This window comes from Scyliorhinus torazame, chromosome 1 (genome assembly GCF_047496885.1).
Source record: "Scyliorhinus torazame isolate Kashiwa2021f chromosome 1, sScyTor2.1, whole genome shotgun sequence".
Classification (NCBI taxonomy): domain Eukaryota; kingdom Metazoa; phylum Chordata; class Chondrichthyes; order Carcharhiniformes; family Scyliorhinidae; genus Scyliorhinus; species Scyliorhinus torazame.
In genome coordinates this window covers 144,197,077-144,219,310 of record NC_092707.1, presented here as the reverse complement: position 1 = coordinate 144,219,310, position 22,234 = coordinate 144,197,077, and the positions used below count along the sequence as shown (strand labels likewise).

Here is a 22,234-nt window from a genome sequence, read left to right as displayed (position 1 = left end):
CCAAGATCCTATCCCAGCACATTGTTACGAGATGGGGACTCCCCTGCAGCATTGAATCTCACCAAGGTTCCCATTTTACGGGACGTGTCATGAAGAACGTCCTCACGATATTTGGCATTACCCAAAAATTCCACATTGCAAACCACCCCCAGTCGAGTGGTATCGTGGAGCGCATGAATCGGACCCTAAAATCAACCCACAGAAAAATGGTCCAGCAAAACACCACCACTTGGGATTCAGTCCTCCCTTTTGCGCTGATGTTTTTGCGAAATACAGTTTCAACTTCCACAGGTTACACCCCACACACTCTCATGACCGGACGCCCCACGAAAGGCACAGAGTTTTTATTAGGATTAGATTTGACCAGCCCCGAAGTGACGGCCCTCACACACGAGAAAGCAGTAGAACAATTAGTGGAGAATGTTAAAACAGCTCAGCTAGCAGTCGCAGTGAAATTGGGCACAAGAAAGAAGCAGAGCAAGGCCTGTTTCGATAAGACAGTGCATGCGACTGAGTTCAGTGTAGGACAGCAAGTCATGCTCTACGTATACAACCCCAGCACATTCCTGTCACCTAAGTATTCGGGTCCGTACTCCATTGCGGACAAAGTAAGCCCTTCCGTCTACAAAATAAAGTTCCCCAATGGAAAGACTGCGTGGTTCCATATCAACCAGATGAAGCATATGGAACACAGTCTAACCACGCACACCACGTCATGCTCGACACAGCAGACCACGCCCCGCCCACAGCCAACGTAACCCTACGTTCCCCCAACACTTCCAGCCCAGCCACAGACTCAACCTCGACTCCACCCCAGAAATATACACTCCGCCCCGGAACGCCCACAGACAGCAGCAGCGACAGCGACTGTGACTCGGACAATAGCTACAGCACGCCACCCTACTATCCCCATTCAACAGGACCGACACCCAGTGAATCCTACCACGATTCGAGTGATCCCTTCATGATCACTTTCCTAAATAAACCCCACCACCGACCTACAATGACGACCCCGATTCCGTCCCCACAGAATTAGACACCACCTTTTGGCACCGAGATAATTGGTACAGACTTGTCCGGAATGACGAGAGCGATCCCAAATCACACCAAGCAGGCCTATCAGCCCTAATACACTTGGGAGTTTGGCATCCGGGAGAAGATGACGACTTTGAGTCTGACTCCCAAAACGAGAACCCCTTTGCGACCCTGTTCGCAACCGATAACTGAGGTGTCCAGATGATGTTTTAAAAGGAACTGCTTGGGAGAAACGGTGTCCTTTCTGATGGAACCTGCAGCATGTTTGATGTTGTTTGTACTTGTACTGTTAAATGTTGTATGTTAAACCGGAAAAAAAATTTCCCCACAGCCCTACGCCCTTTCGGCCGAAACCTCTGAGAACTTGTCCGCAGAGACTTGTTAATGTCCCAGACGCCAGTTCAGCGGAACTCGTCTGTCGACAGAAACACAGACCCCCGTTCGTAACTGCCCTTCTGGTGCGAAGGAAGAACCAATACGGCAGCCCCCCACGATGACTACATTTCTTGCCCGTTCTCGTCGGTTGCTCAGGCAGTGGAGAAACGGCTTGGGACCCGCCCTGCCTGGGAACCCCCCCTCTGGTCAGCTACGCTCGGGTAGGGCACACACGGCATTGGTCGCCGTCCTACCCGGGGATTCCATCCAAATCGTACCCGTCGCGGCCCATACGCACCTCATTTCGGCACGTTTTGTTCAAAAAGTTTTGTTTTGTTTCAAGTGACCCTTAGGTTGCCAACCTTTGCTATTTACATCCTCAAACATTTGGATGGTAAATTGCACAGTCTGCGAGACGGCTCGCACTGGTTCAGTATTTGTAAGTGTGTCTTGTCCTGAAATTCGGTTTTTGGGAAAAAATCGTGGGTGTCACACATAGTGACCAATTATAAAGGGAGTAATTAGCACTAAAGGACAGACAGGCTATCGTACGAGATATTAAACCAAGATAGTAACAGACACTATGCTTGTTTCCACAGAATTCCAGAAGCTCCAGGACCAGAGAAGAGAAGAGAAGAGAAGAAGAAGAACCATGAGGACATCCACCTCATGGCTCATAACCCTAATAGACATTTGGTTGCGCGCGAACGCGAACCCCCTGACCTCAACCCCCCCCCCAGCCGTTAATGATTCACTTCCCCACAGTACCCAGAGCCCAGTCACAAGCGACACCACACCATCTTGGTGTGCCTGGTTTAGAACCTGGTACTCCCTGTCCTACTTGATAAAATGCCTATTGGTATTGGCGATACTCTGCTGCATCGTGCAGACTATTCATCTGAGAAACTGGAGAAGGATAGGGGCCAGCGCGGTGCATGGGGACCTGTCGAAGACAAAGGGGGCAATATGGAAGGAGAGAGCTATGCAGGGAGAGTGGGGGCCAGGACAGGGGTGGTGGTGGGGGAAGGTGAAGGCTCATGATGGCAAGGAGGTGGATAAGGATTATGAACAATGGAAGGCAGAGGGAAGACTGAAGGGAGGGAAGCTGGCCCCCGACAAGGCTGCATCAAAAATTCACAGGCACAGGGGGGCTAAGGGATACCACATCGTTCACTGGAAGGGGGTGGACAAAGAGTCCAGAGCAGTGGGTAAAGGTCCAAGTGGGGCAGGTGCTGGGTTTGGGGGTGGGGTGGAGGGTGATTGATTTGAGGAACAGACTCCTTCTTGAGGCTGTTTGGCCTTTTCCTTCTGGGTTGCTGACATCCTGCACTGTCTGGTGAAGACAGATGGGCTGGAGGGAGTGGCATGAGTGTGCTGGATTGGTATTTGAATGTGGCGCCAGGACCTTTGAACCTGCCAGCTGATAGAACATTACAGCGCAGTACAGGCCCTTCTGCCCTCGATGTTGCGCCGGCCTGTGAAACCAATCTAAAGCCCATCGACACTATTCCATTATCATCCATATGTCTATCCAATGACCATTTGAATGCCCTTAGTGTTGGCGAGTCCACTACTGTCGCAGGCAGGGCATTCCACACCCTTACTACTCTCTGAGTAAAGAACCTACCTCTGACATCTGTCCTATATCTATCTCCCCTCAGTTTAAAGCTATGTCCCCTCGTGCTAGCCATCACCATCCAAGGAAAAAGGCTCTCACTGTCCACCCTATCGAATCCTCTGATCATCTTGTTTGCCTCTATTAAGTCACCTCTTAACCTTCTTCTCTCTAACAAAAACAGCCTCAGGTCCCTCAGCCTTTCCTCATAAGATCTTCCCTCCGTACCAGGCAACATCCTGGTAAATCTCCTCTGCATCCTTTCCAATGCTTCCACATCCTTCCTATAATGCGGCGACCAGAACTGCACGCAATACTCCAAATGCGGCCACACCAGAGTTTTGTACAGCTGCAACATGACCTCATGGCTCCGAAACTCAATCCCTCTACCAATAAAAGCTAACACACCGTACGCCTTCTTAACAACCCTATCAACCTGGGTGGCAACTTTCAGGGATCTATGTACATGGACACCGAGATCTCTCTGCTCATCCACACTACCAAGGATCTTACTATTAGCCCAGTACTCTGTTACTCCTGTTACTCCTTCCAAAATGAATCACCTCACACTTTTCTGCATTAAACTCCATTTTGCCACTTCTCAGCCCAGCTCTGTAGCTTATCTATGTCCCTCTGTAACCTGCAACATCCTTCCGCACCGTGCACAACTCCACCGACTTTAGTGTCATCTGCAAATTTACTCACCCATCTTTCTACGCCCTCCTCCAGGTCATTTATAAAAATAACAAACAGCAGTGGCCCCAAAATAGATCCTTGTGGTACACCACTAGTAACTAAACTCCAGGCTGAACATTTCCCATCAACCACCACCCTCTGTCTTCTTACAGCTAGCCAATTTCTTATCCAAACTGCTAAATCACCCTCAATCCCATGCCTCTGTATTTTCTGCAATAGCCTACCGTGGGGAACCTTATCAAACGCTTTACTGAAATCCACATACACCACATCAACTGCTTTACCGTCATCCACCTGTTTGGTCACCTTCTCAAATAAGTCAATAAGGTTTGTGAGGCACGACCTACCCTTCACAAAACTGTGTTGACTATCCCTAATCAAATTATTCCTTCCCAGATGATTACAAATCCTATCTGTTATAAACCTTTCCAAGATTTTGCCCACAACAGAAGTAAGGCTCACTGTTCTATAGTTACCGGGGTTGTCTCTACTCCCCTTCTTGAACAAGGGGACAACATTTGCTATCCTCCAGTCTTCTGGCACTATTCCTGTAGACAATGACGACACAAAGATCAAAGGCTCTGCAATCTCCTCCCTAGCTTCCCAGAGAATCCTAGGATAATGGCGGGCGGATAAATCAGCTGTCAGCCCACCAGGTGACTCAGAGGGGAACATGCCTCTGCATAATAAATTAGGTCAAAAGCGTGGAATCTGGTGAGGAATCCTGCCATTCAGGCCAGCGGGAAAGACGCTGCTGAATATGCCTACTGCCGCAATTAGTCTCAAAATGGGAGGATTTGGCATTTAATACATGGCATTGTTATAGGTTTTGTTAGCTGCACTAAAGGAGGTTTTTGAATGTGGCAGGTATCAGGTGGGGACAGTGAGCAGGGTGTATGTGCCACTCACCGGTTGTGTTGGAGAGGCTGTGAAGGGGGCTTGTGGCATTTTCATAACCAGGCTTAATTTATATGCAAGTGGGCTGCTGACACGAATTGCTCTTCCTGTAGACAATTCTTCAATTAGAAAAGCTGAAAATTGGTGCATGAGGCAGCTGAAAAGAAAGGTGCACTTTTCAATAGTGGATAGTGAACAGAAATGTTCAGGCAACCATGACCTGAACCACAGCATGACCTGAACCATAGCATGACCTGAACCATAGCATGACCTGAACCATAGCATGACCTGAACCATAGCATGACCTGAACCCAAATGTACAGGACTCCTTTTAACCCAATATATAAAAAGCCCAACAATGGAAGATTTGCTACTGCATTAAGGGGAATAAACTAGAGCAATTAAGAGAAGTAAAAGGAGGCAACATCTAGGCAATACTGATCATAATATAATGCCCTTTAAGGTAATGATAGAGAAGAACATAAGAATGAAAAAATCAGGTTAGTAAGTTGATTTCAAGGGCTGAGAAACAACTTGGGGAAATAAATGGACAACAATATGGTGAACAACAATGGAGAAAGGCAATGTGAAAAATATAGAACGGTGTTCAACAGAGTGAAGGAAAAGTATATTCCACTAAATGGAAAGAAAAAACAAAACCTCAGTGTAAGGATCACATTGCCAGTGCTGTGAAGGTGATGGCAGCAATGAACATTTGTGCAGCATCTAGGATCGATTGTCATTTGTGCAAGTGAGTTCCAAACATCAACCACCCCTTATTATCTTGAAAAGATGCACGTTGATTTGTGGATGTCACATGGCTATTGTGTCCCCTACTGAACGGAAAGAGATTCTAGAGTGTCAACTTCCAGCTAGTGACTCATGGTGGTCTGCTACATGCTCCATGACTCAACGGGCAGCTCCTGCCACCAGCTATACTCAGAGAGGCTGGGAAGCAGGAGTACGAGGAAAAGCAGAAGAGGTAGGGGGAGCCAACCAACAGAAGCCCCTTTCTATCTGCACTGTCCATGAAGAACTCATCCCCAGTTGTCTCAGCACCACAAGGCCAATTCCACATTCACTAATAGTCATATACCTTACCTTCCCTCTGTTACTGATTATCACAGTGTGCGTCCACCCAAAATGCAAAAATAAAAGCCACCACAAAGATAACCATTCAAATACAAAGTTATAAATGATGCCACACTGCATACAAAAGTCAACAAATTACCCATCAGCATTAATTCACTTTCTGCCTGTTTTCCATGTCTCTTTACCAGCCTAATGTTCCTGTACCCAGTGCTCCTGTACCCAGTGCCTAATGTTCCTATATCCAGTGCTCCTGCACCCAGTGCTCCTGTGCCAAATGTTCCTGTACCCAGTGCTCCTGTACCCAGTGCTCCTGTACCCAGTGCTCCTGTGCCTAATGTTCCTTTACCCAGTGCTCCTGTGCCTAATGTTCCTTTACCCAGTGCTCCTGTACCCAGTGCTCCTGTGCCTAATGTTCCTGTACCCAGTGCTCCTGTACCCAGTGCTCCTGTGCCTAATGTTCCTGTACCCTGTGCTCCTATGCCTAATGTTCCTTTACCCAGTGCTCCTGTACACAGTGCTCCTGTGCCTAATGTTCCTGTACCCTGTGCTCCTATGCCTAATGTTCCTTTACCCAGTGCTCCTGTACACAGTGCTCCTGTGCCTAATGCTCCTGTACCCAGTGTTCCTGTACCCAGTGCTCCTGTACCCAGTCCTCCTGTGCCTAATGTTCCTGTACCCAGTGCTTCTGTACCCAGTGCTCCTGTGCCTAATGTTCCTTTACCCAGTGCTCCTGTACCCAGTGCTCCTGTGCTTAATGTTCCTGTACCCAGTGCTTCTGTACCCAGTGCTCCTGTGCCAAATGTACCTGTACCCAGTGCTCCTGTACCCAGTGCTCCTGTGCCTTATGTTCCTGCACCCAGTGCTCCTGTACCCAGTGCTCCTGTACCCAGTGCTCCTGTGCCTAATGTCCCTTTACCCAATGTTCCTGTACCCAGTGCTCCTGTACCGTGCTCCTGTACCCAGTGCTCCTGTGCCTAATGTTCCTGTACCCAGTGCTCCTGTACCCAGTGCTCCTGTGCCTAATGTTACTTTACCCAATGTTCCTGTACCCAGTGCTCCTGTACCCAGTGCTCCTGTGCATAATGTTCCTTTACCCAGTGCTCCTGTACCCAGTGCTCCTGTGCCTAATGTTCATGTACACAGTGCTCCTGTACCCAGTGCTCCTGTACCCAGTGCTCCTGTACCCAGTGCTCCTGTACCCAGTGCTCCCGTGCCTAATGTTCCTGTACCCAGTGCTCCTGTACCCAGTGCTCCTGTACCCAGTGCTCCTGTGCCTAATGTTCCTGTACCCAGTGCTCCTATGCCTAATGGTCCTGTACCCAGTGCGCCTGTACCCAATGCTCCTGTGCCTAATGTTCCTTTACCCAGTGCTCCTGTACCCAGTGCTCCTGTACCCAGTGCTCCTGTACCCAGTGCTCCTGAACACAGTGCTCCTGTGCCTAATGTTCCTGTACCCAGTGCTCCTGTACCCAGTGCTCCTGTGCCTAATGTTCCTGTACCCTGTGCTCCTATGCCTAATGTTCCTTTACCCAGTGCTCCTGTACACAGTGCTCCTGTGCCTAATGCTCCTGTACCCAGTGTTCCTGTACCCAGTGCTCCTGTACCCAGTGCTCCTGTACCCAGTGCTCCTGAACACAGTGCTCCTGTGCCTAATGTTCCTGTACCCAGTGCTCCTGTACCCAGTGCTCCTGTGCCTAATGTTCCTGTACCCAGTGCTCCTGTACCCGGTGCTCCTTTACCCAGTGCTCCTGAACACAGTGCTCCTGTGCCTAATGTTCCTGTACCCAGTGCTCCTGTACCGAGTGCTCCTGTGCCTAATGCATACAGGAACACTGGGTACGGGAGCACTGGGTACAGGAACATTAGGCACAGGAGCACTGGGTACGGGAGTACTGGGTATGGGAGCACTGGGTACAGGGGCACTGGATTCGGGAGATGTGTACAGGAACATTACGCACAGGAGCTCTGGGTACGGGAGCACTGGGTACAGGATCATTGGGTACGGGAGAACTGTGTGGAGGAGCATTAGGTACAGGAGCATTGGGTACAGGAACATTGGGTACAGGAGCACTGGGTACAGGAGCATTGGGTACGGGAGAACTGTGTGCAGGCGCATTAGGTACAGGAGCATTGGGTACAGGAACATTGGGTACAGGAGCACTGGGTACGGGAGTACTGGGTACAGGAGCACTGGGTACAGGAGCACTGGGTACAGGAGCATTGGGTACAAGAGCACTGGGTACAGGAGCATTGGGTACAGGAGCACTGGGTACAGGAGCACTGGGTACAGAAGCACTGGGTACAGGGGCACTGGGTACAGGAACATTGGGTACAGGAGCACTGGGTACAGGGGCACTGGGTACAGGGGCACTGGGTACAGGGGCACTGGGTACAGGGGCACTGGGTACAGGAGCACTGGGTACAGGAACATTGGATACAGGAGCACTGGGTACAGGGGCACTGGGTACAGGAACATTGGGTACAGGAGCACTGGGTACAGGAGCACTGGGTACAGGGGTACTGGGTACAGGAGCACTGGGTACAGGAGCACTGGGTACAGGAGCACTGGGTACAGGAACATTGTGTACAGGAGCACTGGGTACAGGAACACTGGGTACAGGAACATTGGGTACAGGAGCACTGGGTACAGGAGCACTGGGTACAGCAACATTGGGTACAGGAGCACTGGGTACAGCAACATTGGTTACAGGAGCACTGGGTATGGGAGTACTGTGTACAGGAACATTGGGTACAGGAGCACTGGGTACAGGAACATTGGGTACAGGAGCACTGGGTACAGGGGCACTGGGTACGGGAGCACTGGGTACGGGAGCACTGGGTACGGGAGCACTGGGTACGGGAGCACTGGGTACCGGAGCACTGGGTACAGGAGCACTGGGTACAGGAGCACTGGGTACAGGAGCACTGGGTACAGGAACATTGGGTACAGGAGCACTGGGTACAGGAGCACTGGGTACAGGAGCACTGGGTACGGGAGCACTGGGTACGGGAGCACTGGGTACGGGAGCACTGGGTACGGGAGCACTGGGTACAGGAACATTAGGCACAGGAGCACTGGGTACAGGAACTTTGGGAACAGGAGCACTGGGTACAGGAGCACTGGGTACAGGAACATTGGGTACAGGAGCACTGGGTACAGGAGCACTGGGTACAGGAGCACTGGGTACAGGAACATTGGGTACAGGAGCACTGGGTACAGGAGCACTGGGTACAGGAGCACTGGGTACGGGAGCACTGGGTACGGGAGCACTGGGTACGGGAGCACTGGGTACGGGAGCACTGGGTACAGGAACATTAGGCACAGGAGCACTGGGTACAGGAACTTTGGGAACAGGAGCACTGGGTACAGGAGCACTGGGTACAGGAACATGAGACCAGGAACATTGGGTACAGGAGACAGCCCACCTTCGTCGGACTTTATAATGTATGATCGTGGCGCTGCTTAAAAGCAAATTACTATGGATGCTGGAATCTGAAACAAAAGGGAAAATGATGGAAAATCTCAGCAGGTCTGGCAGCATCTGTAGGGGAGGAAAGAGCTAACGTTGAGAGTCTGATGGCCTTGACAAAGAGTCATCGGACTCGAAATGTTAGCTCTTTTCTCTCCCTACAGATGCTGCCAGACCTGCTGAGATTTTCCAGCATTTTCTCTATCGTGGCGCTGCTTGTTGTATAAATGTTGCCGCGTTGGACCAACCTCACCTGGGTGTCGCAGTCGGACCATGTCATTGACTGCTAATGGTTGCAGCGGTTTTGCATGCTGATCATAGTGCTGCTTTTGTTTGTGATGTTGGTGTCGTAGCTTGTCAAGCACTTGAGTGATCCGGATTGCTGAAGTATAATGCTGGTAGTGTTGTTCTCACATCTTGATTGAAGAGCATTTTAGCTGGTGATAGCCCTGAGCTTAACAGTGATGAGCTGTATGATAATAGAGCCAAGTTGTATGTCGGAATTCGAGTCAGTGGCCTTGTTTATGAGTTGTCTGATAATGTGCACACCTTTCTCTACTTTGCCGTTGGATTGGGGAAAGTGTGGACTCGATGTCACGTGGTTAAAGTTGTATTTATTGGAGAATTCGGTCCACTCCGAGCTCACAAAACAAGGACCGTTATCGGACATGACTATTTGTGGAATACCATGCCTCGAGACTGTTTCCTTGCAGGCTTTGATAACTGATGCAGGAGTGAGATCCGGGAGTTTCATTACTTCCGGAAAGTTGGAGTAATAGTCAATGATAAGAAAATAGTTTTGACCCATGGAGTGTAACAAATCTATGCCAACTTTGGTCCTCGGTGACGTAGCCATCCCATGCTGCTGGAGTGGCTCCTTGCATTGTGCCGGTTGATGTTTTTGACACGTGTCACATGTGAGTATCATGTTTGTAATGTCCTCATTGATCCCAGGCCAGTACACGGATTGCCTTGCTCTTCCTTTGCATTTTTCGATTCCGAGATGTCCCTCGTGAATCCTGCGGAGCATATCTGACCTGAGCGTTAGTGGAATGACGATTCTGTCATTTCTCAATATTAATCCATCCACTACTGACAGTTCAGTTCTGATATTTTGGAACTGCGGCACCGTTCTTTGCTGAAGGTTATGCATGACCTGGAGCAAGGTTGCATCTTTTTGTGTTGCCAGACGAATTTGCTGCAGCTTCTCGTAAGATGCTGGGAGAGTCTCTCTCCACAACTGTACTTGAGCTTCTACATCGTCAATGGACGCAGGTGGTGAGCTGTCAATGGATCGGGACAGTGTGTCAGCGATGATGAGGTCTTTTCCAGGAGTGTGGACCAGTGTGAAGTTATAATGCCTCAGCTTCATCATCATGCATTGTAGGCGAGGCGTCATATCATTGAGATTTTTTTCAACTATGCTGACCAGCGGTCTACGATCAGTCTCAACGAGGAACGTGGGAAGACCGTACACATAGTGAAGAAATTTTGTTATACCTGTGATCAGCCCCAGACACGCCTTCCCTATCTGTGCATACCTGCACTCTGTGGCGGTCATCGCTCTTGACGAGTATGCAACTGGTACCCAGTCTGATTGATCATGCTGTTGGAGGAGTACTGCACCAATTCCATCTTGACTGGCGTCAGTGGAGATCTTTGTGTGTTTCGTTGGGTCGAAGAACGTTAGAGTTGGAGCTATCATCAATTGGTGCTTTAGATCCACTCACTCTTCTTGGTGCCTTGGAGTTCAGTCAAACTCTGTGTTCTTCCTTATCACGTTTCGTAATGCTGACGTCCTCGTCGATAAGTTCAGTATACACTTGCCTAGGAAGTTAATGAATCCAAGAAATCTGAGCACAGCTCTCTTGTCTCTTGGCTGCTGCATTTTCTGGATTGCCGAGGTCTTTTCATTATCCGGCCTCAACCCGTGCGCTGATATAGTGTCACTCAGGAAGGTCAGCGATGAGCGTGCAAAGGCGCACTTGGATTGGTTGAGTTTCAACCCAAATTGGTGAATTCTTTTGAAGACTTGTCTTAGTCGAGCAATGTGGTCTTCCTCTGTCGTTGACCATATACTCATCGACATATACCCTCAATACCCTCCGTCATCTGCTCCATGTCTCTGTGAAAGATTTCGGATGTGGAGATGATTCCAAAAGGCATGCGGTTACAGCAGTATCGTCCAAACGGCGTGTTGAACGTACAGCAGTCTGCTGGAATCCTCGAGCTGCATCTGCCAGTAGCCTTGGGAAGCATTAAGTTTGGTGAAGATGCGAGAATTTGCCATTTCACACATTATCGCTCGGGGATGGGGTAGTGTTCCCTGCGAATGTTTTTGTTCAGATCTTTGGGATCTATACAGATTCTGAGGTCACCTGATGGCTTCTTGACACACAGCAATAAGCAGATCCAGTCAGTCGGCTGTGTGACAAAGAACAAAGAACAAAGAACAAAGAAATGTACAGCACAGGAACAGGCCCTTCGGCCCTCCAAGCCCGTGCCGACCATACTGCCCGACTAAACTACAATCTTCTACACTTCCTGGGTCCGTATCCTTCTATTCCCATCCTATTCATATATTTGTCAAGATGCCCCTTAAATGTCCCTATCGTCCCTGCCTCCACTACCTCCTCCGGTAGTGAGTTCCAGGCACCCACTACCCTCTGCGTAAAAAACTTGCCTCGTACATCTACTCTAAACTTTGCCCCTCTCACCTTAAACCTATGCCCCCTAGTAATTGACCCCTCTACCCTGGGGAAAAGCCTCTGACTATCCACTCTGTCTATGCCCCTCATAATTTTGTATACCTCTATCAGGTCGCCCCTCAACCTCCTTCGTTCCAGTGAGAACAAACCGAGTTTATTCAATCGCTCCTCATAGCTTATGCCCTCCATACCAGGCAACATTCTGGTAAATCTCTTCTGCACCCTCTCTAAAGCCTCCACATCCTTCTGGTAGTGTGGCGACCAGAATTGAACACTATACTCCAAGTGTGGCCTAACTAAGGTTCTATACAGCTGCAACATGACTTGCCAATTCTTATACTCAATGCCCCGGCCAATGAAGGCAAGCATGCCGTATGCCTTCTTGACTACCTTCTCCACCTGTGTAGCCCCTTTCAGTGATCTGTGGACCTGTACTCCTAGATCTCTTTGACTTTCAATACTCTTGAGGGTTCTACCATTCACTGTATATTCCCTACCTGCATTAGCCCTTCCAAAATGCATTACCTCACATTTGTCCAGGTTAAACTCCATCTGCCATCTCTCCGCCCAAGTCTCCAGACAATCTAAATCCTGCTGTATCCTCAGACAGTCCTCATCGCTATCCGCAATTCCACCAACCTTTGTGTCGTCTGCAAACTTACTAATCAGACCAGTTACATTTTCCTCCAAATCATTTATATATACTACAAAGAGCAAAGGTCCCAGCACTGATCCCTGTGGAACACCACTGGTCACAGCCCTCCAATTAGAAAAGCATCCCTCCATTGCTACCCTCTGCCTTCTATGGCCTAGCCAGTTCTGTATCCACCTTGCCAGTTCACCCCTGATCCCGTGTGACTTCACCTTTTGTACTAGTCTACCATGAGGGACCTTGTCAAAGGCCTTACTGAAGTCCATATAGACAACATCTACTGCCCTTTGATATTATGCCATGAGATTGTAGGCGTTGGAGCTCTGATTTTAGCCTTTCCCGCAAGGGAGCTGGTACCCTCCTAGGTGGATGAATGACAGGTTTTGCATCTTCCTTGAGCAGGATTTTGTATTTGGAAGGTAACGTACCCATGCCACGAAAGATGTCAGGATACTCGCTGAGCAGCAGCTGTATGTCATCGTCTAGTCGTGATGTGTGATTCGTGTGCATGAAGATTCTCTGGACCGGACTTCCGGGTGCGGCTATCATAGAATCATAGAATTTACAGTGCAGAAGGAGGCCATTCGGCCCATCGAGTCTGCACCGGCTCTTGGAAAGAGCACCCTACCCAAGGTACACACCTCCACCCTATCCCCATAACCCAGTAACCCCACCCAACACTAAGGGCAATTTTGGACACTAAGGGCAACTTATCATGGCCAATCCACCTAACCTGCACATCTTTGGACTGTGGGAGGAAACCGGAGCACCCGGAGGAAACCCACGCACTCACGGGGAGGATGTGCAGACTCCGCACAGACAGTGACCCAAGCTGGAATCGAACCTGGGACCCTGGAGCTGTGAAGCAATTGTGCTATCCACAAGGCTACCGTGCTGCCCAATAAAGCTAAGTTGTTGTTGTGCACTCACAACCTCTTGTTGGTTTGGAACTGGTCTGAGATGGTCAGGAAACTTCTATATCCAGCTTCGCTGATCGTATTTAATAATAATCTTTTATTGTTACAAGTATGCAGTTACTGTGAAAAGCCCCTAGTCGCCACATTCCAGCGCCTGTTCGGGTAAGCCGGTACGGGAATTGAACCCGTGCTGCTGGCCTTGTTCTGCATTACAAACCAGCTGCCTAGCCCACTGAGCTAAAGTGGCCTAAATTTTTTTTTTTTTAAGAGTACCCAATTATTTCTTTTCCAATTAAGTGCCAGTTTAGCGTGGCCAATCCACCTAACCTGCACATGTTTGGGTTGTGGGGGTGAAACCCACGCAGACACGGGGAGAATGTGCAAACTCCACACGGACAGTGACCCAGGGCTGGGATTCGAACCTGGGTCCTCAGCGCCGTAGGCAGCAATGCTAACCACTGTGCCATGTGCCGCCCCTATGCAGAGCTAGGTCGCATATTCGGTAGCTCCCGCTTGGAACGGACTTTTGGGCTCTTTTACAGGGCCCCCACGGCATTTGTTTGACATTTCCCGGTGTGGGAAGAAGACTGCAGCATTCCCCTGACAGTGTCCCCCAGGAATGTTATGTCTTTTGGCTACCAGACCCGGCAGAAACAGTAAAAGATTTGGCTTGAACTGCAGGTTTAGACAAAAGCCTCTTCCAGCATGCAGGCGGGGGAAGGGCAAGCTTAAAGCTGCAATCTGACTTGACTCTATCAAAGGTGAATTCTAGCAGCAGAGGGAACAACTGTGAAAAGATCTACCAAGGCCATTGAAGAAGCAGGGACGAGGCTTCCGGTGGCGGCCATGGGTCCCCCTCCAACTTCTATGAAACGGACCAGAAGTGTAACGGCCAAAGGAGCGGCACTGGAGCAACGGGAGAAGCGAGGGAAAGAAAACAAAATGGCGGCGGCCAGGGACAAAGGGGAGCTGCAGGAGTTCATCAGGCGCTGCTTCGAGGAGCAGCGCGAGGAGATGTGCAAGGAAATGTTGGCGCCTATGCTTTCGGCAATTGAAGGACTCGGGATCACCCAGAAGGCCCACAAAGCTAAGATCCAGGGGGTACAGAAAAGAGTCAGTCAGAACGAGGACGAGCTCGTGGGCCTGGCGGTGAGAGTGGAGCAGAACGAGGCGCTACACAAGAGGTGGGCGGGAAGACTCGAAGACCTGGAGAACAGGTCGAGGAGAAAGAATCTGCGAATCCTGGGTCTCCCTGAGGGAGTGGAGGGGGCTGATGCCGGAGCATACGCGAGCACGATGCTCGAGGCGATGATGGGCACGAAGGCCCCTTCAAGGCCGCTGGAGTTGGACAGGGCACATCGGGTGCTGGCGAGGAAGCCCCAGGCAAATGAGCTGCCAAGGGCGATGGTGGTGAGGTTCCACCGGTTCACGGACAGAGAGTGGGTCCTGAGATGGGCCAAGAAGGAGCGGAGCAGTAAGTGGGACAATGCAGAGATCCGAAAATACCCGGACTGGAGCACGGAGGTTGCAAAGCGGAGAGCGGTTTTCAACCGGGCCAAAGCGGCGTTGTACCGGAAAGAAGTGAAATTCGGAATGCAGCAGCCAGCGCGACTGTGGGTCACATACAAGGGACAACACTATTACTTCGAAACGCCTGAAGAGGCGTGGACCTTTGTACAAGCCGAAAAGTTGGACTCTAACTGAGGGTTTGTGAGGGTGGGGGGATGTTTTGGGGTTTGATGTGTGATGGTTGGTGTATATAGGGGGTCAATCACGCGCAGGAAATGTTACATGGGCTGGGGGAGAGAGACAAGGCCACGACAGGAGCTGCGCCAGAGGGGGCGGAGCAGGCTTTGGAAAGCGCGGGGTGTTTTCCCGCGCGCGGGAAGGCGGGAAGGGGAACGAAGGAATGCATATGGATTGGGAGACTCCCACGTGGGGAGGTCAATGGGACAGCGGGGGAAGCCGGGGTCAGCAGGCGTCAGCTGACTTACGGGAGTGACATGGGGGGAGCAAAAAAGCTAGACAGGGGTCTAGCGGGAGGGGGGGGGGGGGGGAGGGGAGGGGGGGAAGGGGGGGGGGAAAGGGTTGCTGCTGCACTGGCCGAAAGGGAATGGGACACAGAAGAGGTGGTCGGGACGGGGGTCCCCCCTCTGGGGGACTGGAGGGTGAGGGAGGCGTGGACACGGGACTGGCCCAGAAAAGGAGATGGTTAGTCGGCGGGGCGTGGGGGGGGGGTGAGAGCCCCTCCAATCCGGCTGATAACGTGGACTGTGAGGGGCCTGAATGGGCCGGTGAAGAGGGCTTGAGTGTTCGCGCACTTAAAGGGACTGAAGGCGGACATGGCCATGCTCCAAGATACACACCTGAAGGTGGCGGACCAGGTCAGGCTAAGAAAGGGATGGGTAGGACAGGTATTCCACTTGGGACTGGACGCGAAGAATAGAGGGGTGGCAATATTGGTGGGCAAGCGGGTGTCATTTGAGGCCAAGACTATTGTAGCGGTCAATGGAGGGCGATATGTAATGGTGAGCGGTAGGCTGCAAGGGACGTGGGTGGTGTTGGTAAACGTATACGCCCCGAACTGGGATGATGCAGGATTCATGAAGCGCATGTTGGGGCGCATTCCAGGTACTTAGGGGGTTTATGGATCAGATGGGGGGAGTGGACCCATGGCGGTTTGCAAGGCCGCAGGCCAGGGAATTTTCTTTCTTCTCCCATGTACACAAAGCCCACTCCCGGATAGATTTCTTTGTTCTGGGTAGGGTGCTCATCACGAGGGTGGAGGGGACAGAGTATTCGGCTATAGCCGTTTCGGACCATGCCCCGCACTGGGTGGAACTGGAGCTGGGAGAGGAGAGGGACCAACGCCCGTTGTGGCGGCTGGATGTGGGACTGCTGGTGGACGAGGTGGTGTGTGGGAAGGTGAGTGGGTGTATCGAAAGGTACTTGGAGGCCAACGACAACGGGGAGGTGCGGGTAGGGGTGGTATGGGAGGCGTTGAAGGCGGTGATCAGGGGAGAGCTAATTTCCATTTGGGCTCAAAGGGAGAAGACAGAGGGTATGGAAAGGGAGAGGTTAGTGGAGGAGATTTTGAGAGTGGACAGGAGATACGCAGAGGCCCCGGAGGAAAGATTACTTGGGGAAAGACGACGGCTCCAGACGGAGTTTGACCTGTTGACCACAGGGAAGGCGGAGGCACAGTGGAGGAAAGCGCAGGGGGCAACCTACGTGTATGGGGAAAAGACTAGTCGGATGCTGGCACACCAGATCCGTCAGAGGATGGCAGCGAGGGAAATAGGGGGAGTCAAAGATGGAAGGGGAGCCACGGTTCGGAGTGCAACGAAAATAAACGAGGTATTCAAGGCCTTTTATGAAGAGCTGTACAGATCCCAGCCCCCAGCGTGGGAAGAGGGGATGAGATGATTCCTAGATCAGCTGAGATTCCCGAGGGTGGAGGAGCAAGAGGTGGCTGGTTTGGGGGCACCAATTGGGTTGGAGGAGCTGAGCAAGGGTTTGGGGAGCATGCAGGCGGGGAAGGCCCCGGGACCGGACGGATTCCCGGTGGAGTTCTACAGGAAGTACGCAGACCTGTTGGCCCCGCTACTGGTGAGGACCTTTAATGAGGCAAGAGAGGAGGGGACCCTGCCCCCGACAATGTCAGAAGCGACAATTTCTTTGATCCTAAAGCGGGACAAGGACCCATTGCAATGTGGATCGTACAGGCCGATCTCGCTCCTCAATGTGGATGCAAAGTTGCTGGCAAAAGTGCTGGCCACGAGGATCGAGGACTGTGACCCGGGGGTAATCCACGAGGACCAGACGGGATTTGTAAAGGTCAGGCAACTAAACACCAATGTGCGGCGGCTCTTAAACGTGATAATGGTGCCATCGGAGGAGGGAGAGGCGGAGATAGTGGCAGCTATGGACACGGAGAAGGCCTTTGACCGAGTAGAGTGGGAGTACCTCTGGGAGGTGCTGCGTAGGTTTGGGTTCGGGGTAGGGTTTATCAATTGGGTTAAGCTCCTTTACAGAGCCCCGACGGGGAGTGTAGTGACGAACCGGCGGAGGTCGGAGTACTTTCGACTGTACCGAGGGACGAGGCAGGGGTGCCCCCTGTCCCCCCTGTTGTTCGCACTGGCGATCGAACCATTGGCCATGTCATTGAGGGAGTCTAATAAATGGAGGGGGGTGGTCCGAGGGGGAGAAGAGCATCGGGTGTCGCTATATGCGGATGACCTGTTGCTGTACGTGGCGGATCCAATGGAGGGGATGGTGGAGGTCATGCCGACTCTAAGGGAGTTTGGGGAGTTTTCTGGCTATAAGCTCAATGTAGGAAAGAGTGAGCTCTTTGTATTACAGGCGGGGGACCAAGAAAGAGGGATAGGGGACCTACCGCTGAGGAGGGCGGAGGGGAGCTTTCGGTATCTGGGGATCCAGATAGCCAGGAGTTGGGGGACCCTACATAAACTGAATCTGACGAGGTTGGTGGAGCAAATGGAGAAGGATTTCAAAAGATGGGACATGTTACCGCTCTCGCTGGCGGGTAGAGTGCAGTCGGTCAAAATGGTGGTCCTTCCGAGGTTTCTGTTTGTGTTTCAGTGCCTTCCCATCGTGATCACTAAGGCCTTTTTTAAGAGAGTAGGCAGGAGTATTATGGGGTTTGTGTGGGCGAATAAGACCCCGAGAGTAAGGAGAGGGTTCCTGGAATGCAGTAGGGACTGAGAAGGGTTGGCGCTGCCAAACCTGGGGAGCTACTACTGGGCAGCAAATGTGGTGATGATCCGCAAGTGGGTTATGGAGGGAGAGGGGGCGGCATGGAAGAGGATGGAGATGGCGTCCTGTAAAGGAACGAGCCTGGGGGCGTTGGTGACGGCACCGCTGCCGCTCTCGCCGACAAAGTATACCACGAGCCCGGTGGTGGCGGCAACGCTAAGGATCTGGGGCCAGTGGAGACGGCACCGGGGTGCAATGGGAGCATCAGTGTGGTCCCCGATCAGGGGTAACCACCGGTTTGTCCCGGGGAAGATGGACGGGGGGTTCCAGAGCTGGCATCGGGCAGGGATTGGAAGAATGGGGGACCTGTTCATCGACGGGACGTTTGCGAGCTTAGGGGCACTGGAGGAGAAGTTCGAGTTACCCCTGGGAAATGCCTTTAGATATATGCAGGTGAGGGCTTTTGTGAGGCGACAGGTGAGGGAATTCCCGTTGCTCCCGGCACAAGAAGTTCAAGATAGGGTGATCTCGGGTGTATGGGTCGGGGAGGGCAAGGTGTCGGAAATACACCAGGAGTTGAAAGAAGAGGGGGAAGCGCTGGTAGAAGAGTTGAAGGGTAAATGGGAGGGGGAGCTGGGGGAGGAGATCGAGGAAGATCTGTAGGCTGATGCCCTAGGTAGGGTTAATTCCTCCTCCTCGTGTGCCAGGCTCAGCCTGATACAATTTAAGGTGGTCCACAAAGCGCACTTGACGGGGGCGAGGTTGAGTAGGTTCTTTGGGGTAGAGGACAGATGTGGAAGGTGCTCAGGGAGCCCGGCGAACCATGTCCATATGTTTTGGTCATGCCCGGCACTGGAGGGGTTCTGGAGAGGAGTGGCGGAAGCAATATCTCAGGTGGTGAAAGTCTGGGTTAAGCCAAGCTGGGGGCTAGCAATATTTGGAGTAGTGGACGAACCGGGAGTGCAGGAGGCGAAAGAGGCCGGCATTCTGGCCTTTGCGTCCCTAGTAGCCCGGCGAAGGATCTTGCTAATGTGGAAGGAGGCGAAGCCCCCCAGCCTGGAGGCCTGGATAAATGATATGGCTGGGTTCATAAAGTTGGAGAGGATTAAGTTCGCCTTGAGAGGGTCTGTGCAGGGGTTCTACAGGCGGTGGCAACCATTCCTAGACTATCTCGCGGAGCGTTAGAGGAAGGTCGGTCAGCAGCAGCAGCAACCTTGAGGGGGCGGGGAAAGGGGGGACTGCCTGGGAGGGTGGATGAGCAAGAGATAACATGAAGTGTTGGGGAAACTGGCACGTACGGGTGAGGGCCAGTGTACAAAGCTGTGTAAATATATCATTTTGCCATGTATATATATTGCTCTGCCTGTTTTCTCGTTTTTTTTTGTTACGAGGGTGGGGGGCGGGGGTTATTGTTTGTAAGGGAGAAATATTGTGTTAAAAGACTTTAATAAATATATTTTTTTTAAAAAGAAGATTCTCTGGACCAGCCGCAAGTCCTTGCAGACTTTAATAAAAAAATTTAGAGTACCCAATTCATTTTTTCCAATTAAGGAGCAATTTAGAGTGTTCAATCCACCCATCCTGCACATCTTTGGTTTGTGGGGGCGAAACCCACGCAAACACGGGGAGAATGTGCAAACTCCACACAGACAGTGACCCAGAGCCGGGATTGAACCTGGGACCTCGGCACCATGAAACTGCAGTGCTACCACTGCGCCACCGTGCTGCCCTAAGTCCTTGCAGGCTTGAGCACCTAACAGCGATGTCTTTTTCTCATCCACGATCTTGAACTGTTGTCCTTTCGTGACCCTCTTATTGACAACTCGTAGATGGCATGATCCTCTTGAGGTGATCTGGTTGCCATTGTAGTCTTTTAACTTGCATGCAGCAGATATCATCTCGTGTGTCCCTGGGATGGATGCGAGATCTTTTCTTGTCATCACGTTCGCGGATGCTCCCGTGTCAAGCTTGAACGTAATTGGGAAGTTGTTCACTTGCACCGTGTCGTTCCAGTCACTGTTGGAGTTAATGGTATTAATATGTTGAGGATTCGTGGTTGGCGCTTGAAGTTCCTCTGCCGAATTTATTATTCCGACGAAGTATGTGTTCTCCCAGGAGTGGAAATCTTTGTGGTTGGAAAAAATTTCTTCGAGTGTTTGGTTTTCCATTGTGTCCACTGTGCGAACCTTGAAGTTTGCATGTTTCTGTATTGGAGAGTGATATTTTGCTGTTGACTTACACTGGGAGGCGAAATGATTCAGTTTGGAACACTAAACGTCTTTTCCCTTGTGCAGGACATTTCCCTTTTAAGTGGGCGTTGCCACAGCGATAGCACGTATGCGTAGGCAGCGATTGTGCATGCAAGAATCTCTCCTCTGGCTGAGTTCGGTATTTTGCGAAGTGCGCATGCGCAGATTCTTGCGCATGTGCAGAATGGGATTTCGCCGGGTCGTGTCTCTGACTGTGCGCATGCGGGTACATATTTGAACCGGAGCCGGCGCCGGGAAGAAGATGCCTGTGAGGAGAGGACACCATTTTAATTTCTTCCGTCTCATGGAGGAATTTCTCCCCGTTTATTTTCTGAAGAAACTCAAGGTGCTGCTGTTTCTTTTGTCTTGCGCTGTGCACTTTGCTATGGTGATTTTTAGAGTTAAATCATTTTGTTGAATTAGTGATTCCCTTAAGTGTTTATCGGAAAGTCCATAGATAAACTGATCTTTGATGATAGAGTCTGTTAAGTCAGCATAATCACAGCCTTGTGCTATTAATCTGAGATCTGTAACAAAATTAGAGATTGTCTTGCCATTTCTCTGGAACCTGTTGCGTAGGTTAAATCTTTCCAGCATTTCATTAGACTGCATTTTACAGTGTTCTTCAAATTTTGCAAGTACCACTTTAAATTTAGCTTTGTCTTCATTTTCTTTTAAAAAAAATAAATTTAGTGTGCCCAATTCATTTTTTTCCCAATTAAGGGGAATTTAGCGTGTTCAATTCACCTACCTTGCATATCTTTGGGTTGTGGGGGCGAAACCCATGCAAACACGGGGAGAATGTGCAAACTCCACACAGACAGTGATCCAGAGCTGGGATCGAACCTGGGACCTCGGCGCCGTGAGGTGGCAGTGCTAACCCACTGCGCCACCGTGCTGTCCCCTTGTCTTCATTTTCAACATTATTGAAAGAGTTATAAATGTTTACAGCTTGCTGAACTACCATTGCTAGTAGCAGCACAATCTTGCTCTTATCAGAGGCTGTGTTTAAGTCAGTAGATGCCATGTATATTTGAAACTGTTGTTTAAACATTGTCCAGTTACTATTTAAATTACCGGTAGTTTTCAGCTGCCGTGGAGCTTGAACGTGTTCCATCGAATTGGTTGTTTGTCGAGGATCCAAATGCTGCAAAGTCTTCCACAGTCGAGCAGTTGGTACTTTAGTTTCTGTATTTTTCTCTAACCTAATCTAGCTAGTATTGTTCGTTTAAAGCCAGCCTGGTACCATCTTTTGTTACCTTACTGGAGTGTGTTTGGTAGAACTACTGTGCGTAACATTCGTTACTCAATCCAGTTGTTGAAGAGGCTTTCTGTACCTTGGTGAAGAAGGTTCGAAATCGTCCAGAGGTATTGAAAGGTTTATTGAGTAACCAAATTAACAACTGCATGAGTTCTTACTTTAAGATCAATACCAGGAAAAAGGTTACAAAATTTATATATAGCAGCTATGTCTGACCACACTAGTAGCCCTGAGCTAGATCAATGCTTCTGCTCTCATCAGTCTAGTCACCAAGAGAGAGAGCTGCTTGCGTCTGGCTTTTATACCCGCCAGTGCTGCCCACTAGTGATCTTCCGATTTCCCATTAACCCATTGTGTGCATACACATATAAAGATCACAACACTATTTATGGGGATGAGAGCTGATGCCATCGTCTTTGATTCCCTAATTGCCTGCCGAAGAATCCTGTTGGGCTGGCGACCAGCAGCAACACCTAAATCTGCAGCCTGGCTGGCCGACCTGTCGGAATTTTCCCTCCTGAGGAAAATCAAATTCATCATCCGAGAGTCAG

The 22,234-nt window shown here is 50.6% G+C and overlaps 1 long non-coding RNA gene across 1 annotated transcript in view; it reads right to left on the bottom strand.

Moving 5' to 3' along the window:
- The window catches only part of LOC140429748 (uncharacterized), a 90,625-nt gene extending 68,722 nt beyond the window's left edge, over positions 1-21,903 (bottom strand). The window contains exon 1 of the long non-coding RNA XR_011949181.1: positions 21,500-21,903. This is a non-coding gene — a long non-coding RNA (uncharacterized lncRNA). The remainder of the gene's footprint in view (positions 1-21,499) is intronic.
- Positions 21,904-22,234: the final 331 nt, after the last annotated feature.